Source organism: Neofelis nebulosa, chromosome 14 (genome assembly GCF_028018385.1).
Source record: "Neofelis nebulosa isolate mNeoNeb1 chromosome 14, mNeoNeb1.pri, whole genome shotgun sequence".
NCBI classification, from domain to species: domain Eukaryota; kingdom Metazoa; phylum Chordata; class Mammalia; order Carnivora; family Felidae; genus Neofelis; species Neofelis nebulosa.
In genome coordinates, this window is record NC_080795.1 from 15,925,213 (window position 1) to 15,937,487 (window position 12,275).

The window sequence follows — 12,275 nt, forward strand, 5'->3', positions numbered from 1 at the left end:
TATTCAATTGAAAACGGAGGCTTGCTGAGGTTAACTTTCTGAAGGTCCTCTACTAACAAAATAAGAGCTGATATTTGTGCTCAGTATGTGCCCCTAACATCTATAATTTTATTTAATCTTCACGTTCACTCATGAGAGGATTCTTTATCACATTACAGAGCCAGTCACTCAAAAACCCATGGGTACATTTTCCCCTCCCATGTTGCCTCTCATTACAGGAAAGGGGAAAGGAAAGTAATACACGACCAGAAAAAAAGATAGTACTGCCATCATTTTTCTATATAACATGTGTTGATAAGAGACTTCGATAAAACGCTTTGAACAGAGTGCCAGTCTTACCAATAAGCACCTACTAAAAATACAACCTATCGCTATTTTAAGGAAGTGTTTCTTAACTTCTGCACTATTGAAATGTTGAGCTGGGTAATTTCGTTATAGTGGGAGGCTGTCCTGCATATTACTGGATGTTTGGCAGTATCCCTGGCCTCTACTGAACGCCAATAGCACCCCACCTCAAGACAACCAAAAGTGTCTTCATACTTTGCCAAAATTGTACTGGCAATTTTGAGAACCACTGGTTTATGGTATTTTAACCAAATCATTTTAATTCTGAAGTGGAACAAAGCATATCGGGACAATGGTTCTTAGGAGAATTCCACTTTTTCCTGGAATTGAATTGTGAATATATGACAGAGCTTTAATCCAGATTCACATCTTCTCCTCCCCTATTCTTATACCCTCCCTTCCTCTGTCTTGTCTCCAACTCCCAGGGATGCCACCCACCCAGTAACAACAGATGGGAGCACTGGAAGAGATCTTGTTCCTGGCCCATAAGGGCCTTCTTAGTTTTCACCAGATATTTCTCCTTCGATTCAAGATTTGTCTAGCCCTGATTAGCATACTGTCATCTCCAGGCTTAGAACAAAACCTATGTAATTGGCTCTACTTCTAAATGAAAGCACACCAGGTTAAGAACATTGTTTCTATATTTACAAATCCAAGACATGATTAAAAGCGTCATGCTCTCAGTGTAGGAACAATATCCCCGTAATCAAACACCCAAAGCAAATTGTATGATTATTTGTATTATCCAGGATTTCAAGGCTCTGTTTAGGGCAGAGAAGCCAAGTAGAAATATGCTGACTTTTTCAGCAACCCCTTTTCTCCTTCAGACATAAATAAAACTATTGTGTGCATTATTTTGCCCAAAATTTTCACACAAATTCCCCTAAACATTCTGAATTTATGATCATAAATAAATATTGAGTCAAAACTATAAGAGACATGAGTAGCCTAAAAAATGATCCTAGAACATTTTTAAATATTTTCCCAAACTATCAGTTCTTTTTGAAACATACCATGAAACAGTAAGTGCAGGTGTATGTGTGTGTGTGTGTGTGAGTAATACGTAAGGCTGAGTGTGTTCTCTCTTGGAAACGTGGCCAAATAAAACACCCTTCCACAAAGCTATTCTACAAATAACTTCTATAAAGTTCTATGAAATTCCTTTCATGTCTTTTAAATAAGTCTTTCAGATATAGTTAAAATGATAAACTTAGAGACAAATTCAAAATTAGTCCCATAATGAAATTTATCCATATAAGGAGTATTTTACATTTATATTTACCTCTTCTAGAGCTAGTCTTTCCTAAGCCATTCTTCCTAAAATATGTGTTTGAAATATTGAGAGCCACATAACAGGCATCAAGGCCATTCCTAATAAATAGGTTTTATTAGATCTGCAACTCTGTAAAAGCAGAGAGAAAAATGTTCTTGTCGATTTACAAAATCCTTCATCTAATGATCTAGTCTAATCATTCAAAAGAAGAGATAACTGCATAAGTTAAAGAACTGACTTGATAAAAGTTAAAAAGCAACTGGTACTAAAGTTAATTAAACTCTGGATCTTCATTCTTTTGTTCCGATCTCTTTCTAAAATTTGGTGCTTGGTGCTAAAGTAAAAATAACTTCCATTAGGTAAATAATTGCAATGAAGATTCCATTTGTGAAAGTAGCAATGTGCATAAAAACCAATATACATCAAATATATAAATACCTATACACATTTTCATACTACATGAAAATTTAAATTAAATTTTGTTCTAAGTGAAAATCTGTTTCTTACAGAGTTGTGAGAAACAAGATTATACATGTAAAAGTACTTTGTAAATCTTTACGTGCTATATGAAATGTGGCATTTGTTCAATTTTGACACAAACTTCTTCAAGTATTAGCTTAGTGAAATATTTCCAATGATATGTGCCATCTCCCTGGTGGTCCCCTCCCATCATTATCTCATCTTCCCCACTATTGATGAGAATAAGTACCTTACCATAAAGTTGCATTATATTAAGAAGTTAAAAAACAGAAATTATACAGCTACAAATCAGTGAGCAGATCACAAGTAAACATGAATTTCTCAATTACATACCTCAATTATAAAACCCATTTGACTCACCTACCTTGGCATTTTGGTCCATTCCCTGAGTTAGAAGTTGCAGCTTAGGGGTGCCTGGGTGGCTCACTCAGTTAAGCGACTGACTTCAGCTCAGGTCATGATCTCACAGTTTGTGGGTTCGAGCCCTGCATCAGGCTCTGTGCTGACAGCTCAGAGCCTGGAGCCTGCTTCAGATTCTGTGTCTCCCATTCTCCCTGCCCCTCCCCAACTTGTTTTTGTTCTCTTGTACCCAGCTTTCCTTGGATTCCTGTGAAGCTGCTAAGCCTTGAAAACAGCAGAGAAGCCTCTTCATCTAGGCCCACAGACCCCATCTCTGCTCTACTGGTTACTTGGTCTATGATCCCTAAACTTTCCACTTCCTGGGAAACTGCACACTGGTGATGTCAGAGTCAGTCTAGCCCATCCTACACCAGAAACTCTCCTGGTGCTGTCAATGCCAGGGAAGAAGGAGCTGTAACTCCTTTTTCTTATTGTTTTCTTTTTTTCTTAAAAGTTTGTTTCCCTCCTCCATTGGATCCTCCAAAGTTCTATTTGCCATTGCCCCCACATACCCTTTTACCCCTTTCCATGTTATAATTCAGTATTACAATGTTTCTATAAGGGTTGCTAATATTTGATTCTTATTTGTAAGGGTTTGAAACATCATGGGACATGAAACAAATAGTCCTTAGGCTAAGCCTGTTCACTTTCAGGTCAATGTTGCATTTAAAGATTAGAAAGAAACCAGTCTTACCTAATAGGAAAAGCACCTTCACTATGAAGAACATCCCAGAGAACAAGATTAAACAGTTAGCAGCTAACATGAATAATAATAATAATAATAACTGAATTTTTAAATTCTGTACCAAGCGTATGCTAAGTGTTTTGTGTCCATTATGCATTTGATTCTCACAATAACTCAATGAAGCAGAGTATATCATATCAGCCCAAGGTACAAAAGCGAGCAAGTAAAACAGCCAAGGATGGAGAAAGCCTGCCAGCTGTGTGGATGGGAAGTCCTTGCTTGCAAACAGTGCCTGACAGTGGGTGAGCAGTGGAAGGCAGAAACCAGGTGAAGGAAGGGGAGTTCCAAAAAGTTCTTTGTCTTCTTAAGAAGTAGTGATTCTTGTGGATGGAACCTGAAGCCATTATGCTAAGCGAAGTCAGATAAAGACAAATACTATATGATCTCATTTATATGTGGAATCTTTAAATGGGGGGTCGGTGGGAGGGGGAAGAAGGAGAAGAAGCCGCAGTTGCTTTGGCCTAACTCACAGATACAGAGCATAGATTGGTTGTTTTCAGAGGCAGAATATTGGGGGAGAGGAAGTGGACAAAATGAAAGAGGTCAAAGATAAAATAAGTCCTGGGATGTAATGTACAGCATGGTGATTATAGTATATAATACTGCATTGTGTATTTGAAAGTTACTAAGAGAGTAGATTTTTTAAATTGTCATCATTAAAAAAAATTGCAATGATTTACTATGACATATCTCAACTAGACTGTGTCATTTCACAACATATACAAATATCAAGTAATTATGTTGTGCACCTGAAACTAATATAATGTTATATGTCAATTATGTCTCTATTTTGAAAAGAAAGAAAAAATAAAGGAAGGGAAGGGAAAGGAAGGAGAAGAGAGAGAAGAGAAGAGAAGAGAAGAGAAGAGAAGAGAAGAGAAGAGAGAAAAGAAAAGAAAAGAAAAGAAAAGAAAAGAAAAGAAAAGAAAAGAAAAGAAAAGAAAAAAGAAAAAAGAAAAAAATGATTCTTGAAGCACCAGCTTAAGAAGGGGGAAGTAGTTGGGAAAAGAGTCAAGGAAAAAGGAAGTGGGGGAAGCTTATTCTTTAGTTTAGCTTACATTTCTGCCTGCCCTGGTAAAAACAATCTTTTTCACTGAAAGCCTTCCCAATACTCTCAAGGAATCTCTCATTACAAGCAAGGTGACCTATAGAAGGGGTGGGGGGTTGAGGGTGGGAGAAAGGTAAGGAAAAGTATTAATTATTTCTTCCCCAAATGGGAGCAAAGTAGAACAGATTAAGAGTGGTATATGAGGCATATTTGTATTGACTGAAAGCCATGAGACAAGAACTTAGATTTAAGCAATTACCTTGGCAGGCACTATTTTTGAGGAGAAAAATACAGAAAGGTGTCAGCCAGATCAGGAGTTTTTTATTTTCCCCCAAATTACAGAATTGTTAAACCTCACTACAGAAGTCTCCAGTGTATTGCTTTCTTTTGCATTATGCTGAGTTGTAAACGCTACCAAAAATTCCAGTAATATAAAATTTTCTAAATTTTATAGTCTCTTTTCTTGGTCTCTTGAAAATTTTCACTTAGCTCCATTCACATCAAAATATCCTCAACCAAAAGCTACAGTAAACCATAGAGAAGGAAATAAACTCTCTGTTAAAACATAGAAGGCTTGGGGTGCCTGGGTGCCTCAGTTGGCTGAACATCTGACTCTTGATTTTGGCTCAGGTCACGATCACAGGGTCATGGGATAGAGCCCATAGGATTCTCTCTCCCTCTGCCCTTCTCCCTCGCTCACATGCTTACTCTCTCTCTCTCTCAAAAACAACAACAACAAAAACAAAAACAGACATAGAAGGCTCAACCACAAAGGCCCCTATGACATAGCAAATGCAAGCAAGGCTGAGTTCCCAAAGGCTAAGAAGGCTCCAGATGGATGGTCTCCAAATGATAAACATACACTTAGATTTCCATGAGTACCATTCTTTTTTTTTTAATTTTTTTTAACGTTTTTATTTATTTTTGGGACAGAGAGAGACAGAGCATGAATGGGGGAGGGGCAGAGAGAGAGGGAGACACAGAACTGGAAGCAGGCTCCAGGCTCTGAGCCATCAGCCCAGAGCCCGACGCGGGGCTCGAACTCACAGACCGCGAGATCGTGACCTGAGCTGAAGTCGGACGCTTAACCGACTGAGCCACCCAGGCGCCCACCATGAGTACCATTCTGCTGATCCAAAGATATACGGGCATGCTAAACAAAGTACTTATAAATGATAAGTCCACATTTGTGACCTGTGATAACTAGGATAATTAATAACGAGGCCCACAAAACTTAGGGCAGATGGTGATCCTCTCACTATTATTCTGAAAACTACAGGCATTTGGCATTGCATCCTGTCCTCCCCATTAACACACATCCTTTATTTTTTTTTTGAGTGGGGGGCACAAGTGAGAGAGGGGCAGAAAGAGAGAGAGAGAGAGAGAGAGAGAGGGAGAGAGAAAGAGAGACGCAGGGCTCACCTGATGCAGGGCTTGTGCTCACCCAAAGTGGGGCATGAGCTCACCCAGTGCAGGAATAGAACTCACAAACCATGAGATATGACCTGAGCCAAAGTCAGATGCTTAACCAACTGAGCCACCCAGGTCCCCTAATATTTTCAAAGTCTAACAAAAAATTCACTTTCTTAAAAACAAAATCTTCCCTAAATAACCATAATTGTCTTTGTTCATTACTTTCCAAAACCCTTTCAAAACTTTGTATGTTTAATCTGTGCTCTCTCCATGTATAATGCCAATTTGGGGCACCTGGCTGGCTCAGTCAGTAAAGCATGTGATGCTTGATTTCAGGGCTGTGAGTTCAAGCTCCACATTGGGTATGTGGCCTACTAGAAAAAAAAAAAAAAAAAAAAAAAAAGCAAAGCAAAGCAAATCCATATGTAATGTCAATTTAGTGTTAAGTATGTATGTGTGTCTCAGCCTGCAAATGTTCTCACTGTAGCCTAACAAAAGAAGATACTTCATCCCCCAGGTTGCTTACAACAAACATTTATTGAACATTTACTTTGCACTTTGTCCCATGTAACATGCTATTGCTTTGTGTATTAATTCATTTGTTCCTCACATCCATAAAAAAGGCACACAGTGACACATAAGCTGTGGTTCAAAACCTTAGTAAGTAGAAGAGGCATCCCAATATGTCCCTCAGACCTGTCCCTTATTTTATGTTCTTTCTGCTACCATTATCATCCCTCATAGTGGGCTGTGCCTAGTGGGAAGACAAAAGGTGTTATTTCAACTTAATTCAACCAACATTAATTGACAAAAAGCTCTGATAGACATTGTAAAGCAGGGGGTCTCAACCCAGAGTGACTTTGCTCCCAGAAAACACTTGTCAATGTCTAGAGACATTTTTTGTTTTCACAACTGGGGAGAAGTTACTATTGGTACCTAGTGGGTACAGATCACTGATACTACTAGGAATCCTACAATGTACAGGATGGCCCCCACATAACAAGAAATTATCTGGCCCAAAATGTTAATAGTGGCTAAGGTTGACCCACTCTAGAGGGTAACTTCAGAGGTTAATTTTACATCTAGAATGTTCAATTCTGTGAGGAGAGGGATTCTATCTGTCTTATTCAGAGTGGAGTAACCAGGCCCAATCCAGTACCTGACACATAATGGGAACTCAGCAAATATCTCTTACATTAATTCATGTGATAGTGAAATAAAAACAGGTAAATATACACATGACTCTAAGAGAAAATGGAAAATAGAAGGTCCCATGAATAGAGTACAAACAAAGTGCTTTGGGGCTTTCAAGTAGAAGAAGTCACATCCAATTAAACAGAAAAAGAAAGACCATCCAGAGGGCAGCGTCTAAGGTGGAAGGGCATTTGAGGTTCCAGCAGTGGGAGATGGGTAAGGAAATCATGGGAATCCAGGGAAACCACTTGAGGAAAACACTGAGGCTAGCTGACAAGCAGTTCAGTTGGCGTGGCAGACAGGGTATAAACAGGAAAGCAAAGAGAAATAAGCTTGGGAAGATAGATGAGGGCTTATAGTTGCAGCATGCCATGAAAACTCAAATAAGGAATTCATACTGAATTTGATATATAATGAGGAGCTGGCACCAGCTAAACTTAACTATGATTAATAAGAAAGCAGAGTCAGAAGGAATTAGAGTGGAAAGAAATTAGAGGCAGGAAGATTAGTTGAAAGTATTTTACAATCGTGCAATTGAGATAGAAGGAGGTGGCACTAGGAGTTGGGTTTACAAAATATTTGGAATATAAAACCCACATTTCTTGCCAACTAACTATGTGGAATCAATATATGGAGTGAATAAGCCAAAAATGATTACCTAGTTTTGATTCTCCATAGAAAAAGAAAACTCAGTTTGCAAGGTTTGGGGCTGGAAGGATTATAAATTATTTTTGAACATAATGAGGTGCAAGTGAGCGATGGTAAATAGTTGCACATTTTGGAGCACAGGATTCTGCAACACAGAATAAAAAAGAAGGCTTAGGAGGGAGATTCGCTAAAAACTAGATGTTAATGGTATGCCTATGAACATAAACTCAAAAAGAAACAAGAGAGACGCCCAAGGTCAGAATATGGGGAGAATTCCTCCATTTAGCCAATGAGTAGAAGAGAAGCAAATAAAGACGATGGAAGGGAATTGGGAAGAGAATCAAAACAGTGCTGTGTTAGGACAAGAGGTAAGGGTTGAAGAAAAGAAGTGATAAGACCTATGGAATACTACAGAGAAGCTGAGAAAGAAGACGTGTGAAAAGAAGTCATTGACCTTGACAATTAACAGGTAGCTGATGGCTCTGAGTGGGCAGTTCATGTAATGTGATCAGGACATAAGACAAATTACAGGGGTGCAAAGGAGTTGAGAAGAAAATGGTATGGCTTGCTATGATGGAATATTAAGTTAACTCTTTAATGTATAGATTCTTGATCTTCCTTCTCTTTATGGGAGCTACTCCAGTGCAGCTTCACAGCAACTTTTGGATGTGAACCATAATCACATTTCTCCATATCCACTGGAGAAAACACACTACCTAAAGAACAAATTACCTAAATTATAAACAGGTTACCTTCCAATTACCAGTTTAACTTGTATAAACTGAAAAATGTTTTCTTAAAAAAAAAAAAAAATGTTTTCTTATAGGTGAAAAAAAAAAGTGAGTAACTTTCTAGACCTGAAGAGTCCCCCAAACTTATTAAGCCATAATGTACTAAAAATAGAAGTCTATTTCAAATATATCTACAACACTATTTGTTAAATAAAGATATAATGAGTTTGTATTATCTTCTCTGTGGTAATTATAACTTTCTCTCCAGCTGCTTTTGGGGAAGGGTGCTTTTCCCATATGCTCCCCCCCTCCCCAGTCTCCATCTTCTCTCCACCCACAAAAGGGGTTCCCTACCTTTCAGGGTTTCTTGCTCCCCAAGTTCAGCTCTTTGTGTCGCATACCTGGTGAATTCTGTGGTTCAGGTTGTGCAGATTGTTGTGTTAATCTTCCAATGAGTTTTCTAAGTGTGTAGGATGGTTTAGTGTTGATCTGGCTGTATTCCATGGACCCGAGACACACAAAAAGCTTCCATGCTGTTCCGCCATCTTGGCTCCTCCTATAACTGCAATATCAAGTTTGAAGGTTGAGTATAGGCAGTGTCAGGACATCAATAGCTTTTACATTAGAGAAACCAGCCCACTACATTGGTTTAAAGAAAAATATTTTACTATATTTGCTTAAGAAGGTAACTCTGTAGCCCAGTCCTTTCCCAGTATACTAACTGGGGCCCGAAGACTCTTGTTATGAATCCCAAAGAACTGCCCTTCCCCAACACTGTTCCTCCCTGTTTTATGTACTCAGTCATAAATCATGGTCATAAGTTGAGGAATGTTTATATTACACACAATCAGCCTCATGAGGATTTTAATTGATTCAATAAATATTTATTACATGTTGACAGGTAAAGGTGACCTTGTCCTAAAGGCTAGCTGACCAGAACAAGTTAGTCTTCTACAAAGTTTAACAGCTATTGACCATGGCTCAGCACTTAAGACAATCATGTCTAGTCAAACACAATGCTTGGACCACGTCCCCCACTGGCGCCCCAGGAAGGAGTCTTGCATTTCCAATCTTGAAGGCTTACATGGCAAATTGTGCTAGGCCTTGTCACAGCATAGAGCTACAACTATGGCACCTGACTGGCAGCCTCCTTCTCCGAGCTAGGAAAGAGCTAGCTATTACTCCAAACACAAAAAGAGTTGTCAGGACAGGACTGGAGCCATAGTTCTACCACTTTGAAATGGAAGTGGATGATGCTTATCTAATCATGCAGCTTAAAAAGCCCATAGCCTAAGTGTCAGGAACCCTTTTCCCCAAGTCTAACACCTATACTTGCTAGATCTCTTTGAAATGCCCCATAATGCAATGAGCAACAAAGTGATCTGTTATTGCTCCTGTCTCCATGAGTTTTCCCCATCAACACTACTTCAACATTGCCCTTGACACACAAGTATCAACAATAAATCAGGCAATAAACAAAACAGAAAGTTCCTGCCCTCAAACTTATATTCTCCTGGGAAAAGAGAAAGCCAACAAACAAAAAATAAGTAGGTAGTGTACCAAGTGATGACAAGTTATATGAGGCATAAGGAATAATAAAGTAGTAGAAGGAGATGGAACGATCATGAGAGCACACAGGGTGGTCAGCAAAAGTGACATCTGAGGAGTGACCTAAAAGGAAACAAAGGATTGAGCCACATGTGTGTGCAAAGAGAACTCAGTTCAAAGACCTTGAGGCAGGAGAAAATTTTGTGTGTTTGAGGAAGAGCAAGAGTCTCTTCCTGTTCCAGGAGATGCAGACAAGAGTGGAAGGAAATGAAGTCCTACAGGCCATGGCAGGGGCTTTAGATTTTACTTTTGATGAGGGAGAATAAGGCAAGCTGAAGGCAAAGTACAAGCTAGCATAACCGCCACCCATGTGGGATGTGTGTGATATTCCTCAGGTACTGCTGGCTGCCCAAAACAAAGGAAAGGAAAGAAAACAAAAGGTTAACTGATAGAGATTACACTCATGCAGGACAGGAGTCTCCATTCGTTTACAAATATCTTGAGTTTGAACTGTCTCTTAGACCAAGAGTAGACGCTAAATAGTAAATTACAAGAAAAAGGCAATCTTATCAATAGCCTAATCTCCAGAAACTTATAGACTCAGTTTCCTGTAGCCCCTAATATCACCTTCCCCTCCACAGTGATGTGGGGAACAAGGGCAAGAAAGAAATGGCATGTAAAATTAAATTTCTTTATAACCTGCAGCCCATTGACAAATACTTGGGGCAAATAGAGATTATAACATTTCTCCAGGAATCCCCTACCATCCTAATGTTAATGTCTTGCTAGAGAAAATACAACCTTAGATCGACAATAGCAAGTCCTCAGGCATCCTAGGAGTTCTCTTTAGCATCTCAATGTCCTTCTAGAGGCCTCCCTTTTCACTTTACCTCCCTAACTCCATAGTATATAACCAGTCATTCTTCACAACCCCAGTGCAACTCTTTCTGCCCACAGATCCTATCTCTGTGCTTTAATAAAATCACCTTTTTGCACCAAAGACGTTGTCAAGAATTCTTTCTTGGCCATCAGCTCTGAACCCCACCATCACCCCAAAACCTCATCACTTTGATTCAGATGGAAAGTCATTAAAAGAAGCTGACTCCCGCGGAGAAGTGGCCAGATAGGAAGAACTATGTGAAATGTAAAGGCAGGAGGGTGGTTAGGGGTTGATTACAATAACCTTGGCAAGAGATTTGGTAGCTTAGAGTAGGATGAGCAGTGAAAGAGATCATGAGAAGAGGTTGTATTTGAAACATATTTCCAAGATAGAGCTAGTAGGATTTGCTAATGAATCTGATGTGGAATATGAAAGAAAAAAGTTAAGAATGACATGATCTTTTTTTGGCCCCCACAATTGGAATTCATTTATGGGCATGGGGAACAGTGGGATGATCAAGTTTGTGGGGGCAAACTGAGTTCAGGTTGAGACATGTTAAGTTTGAACTGTCTCTTAGACCAAGAGTCGATGTTAAATAGAAATTTGATTATATATCGCCTGGCATTCACAGAAGTCATCTGGAATGAGATGCAAAACTTTCAGAAGCACCAGCAGAGAGATAGCATTTGAGGACACAGGTGAGGTCACCTAGGAAAACTATGCACAAAACATGGTCGGGGACTTCTACAGATCTCCAAGATTCTTTTACAAGGTTCACATGGTCAGCACTATTTTCACAACAACACTAAGATAACATGTACCTTTTTCATTCCTTTTCTCTCACAAAAATATAGTAGAGTTTTCTAGGGGTTACATCAGATGTGTTGTGGCAGTAGATTAAATGCAGAGGCAGATGTGAAAATCCACCTGTCTTCTATTAACCCAGACATTAAAGAGATTAGCAAAATGTAAAACTATGCCACTCTTCTCATAAAATGTTTGTGTTTGGGAAAAAATAGTTATTCTTTATAAAAACATGTTATTTATATTAATATGTAATGGGTTTGTTATTGTTGTTTTTAAACAAAGTTAATAATTTTTTTTAATTTCTAAGTTTCAATTTCTTTTTTTTAATTTTTTTTAACATTTATTTATTATTGAGAGACAGAGAGACAGAGCATGAGCATGGGAGGGGCAGACAGAGGGGAGACACAGAATCTGAAGCAGGCTCCAGGCTCTGAGCTGTCTGCACAGAGCCCAAAGCAGGGCTCGGACTCACAAACCGCGAGATCATGACCTGAGCTGAAGTCAGACGCTTAACTGACTGAGCCACCCAGGCACCCCTCTAAGTTTCAATTTCTAATACGATAATTAACAATAGAAATAATCCACATAGGTAAAAACTCTTTGGGATCCTCAACAGTTCTTAAGAGTGTAAAGAAGTCTAAGACCAAAGAGGTTAAGAATTGCTAACCTGGGAACTAAGTATAGAGGGAAGAGAAATGAAGTCTAAGGAAGAAGGCAAGGTGGATAAGGAGAAACCAGGAGAGAGAGTGAAAAGAGCAAATGAG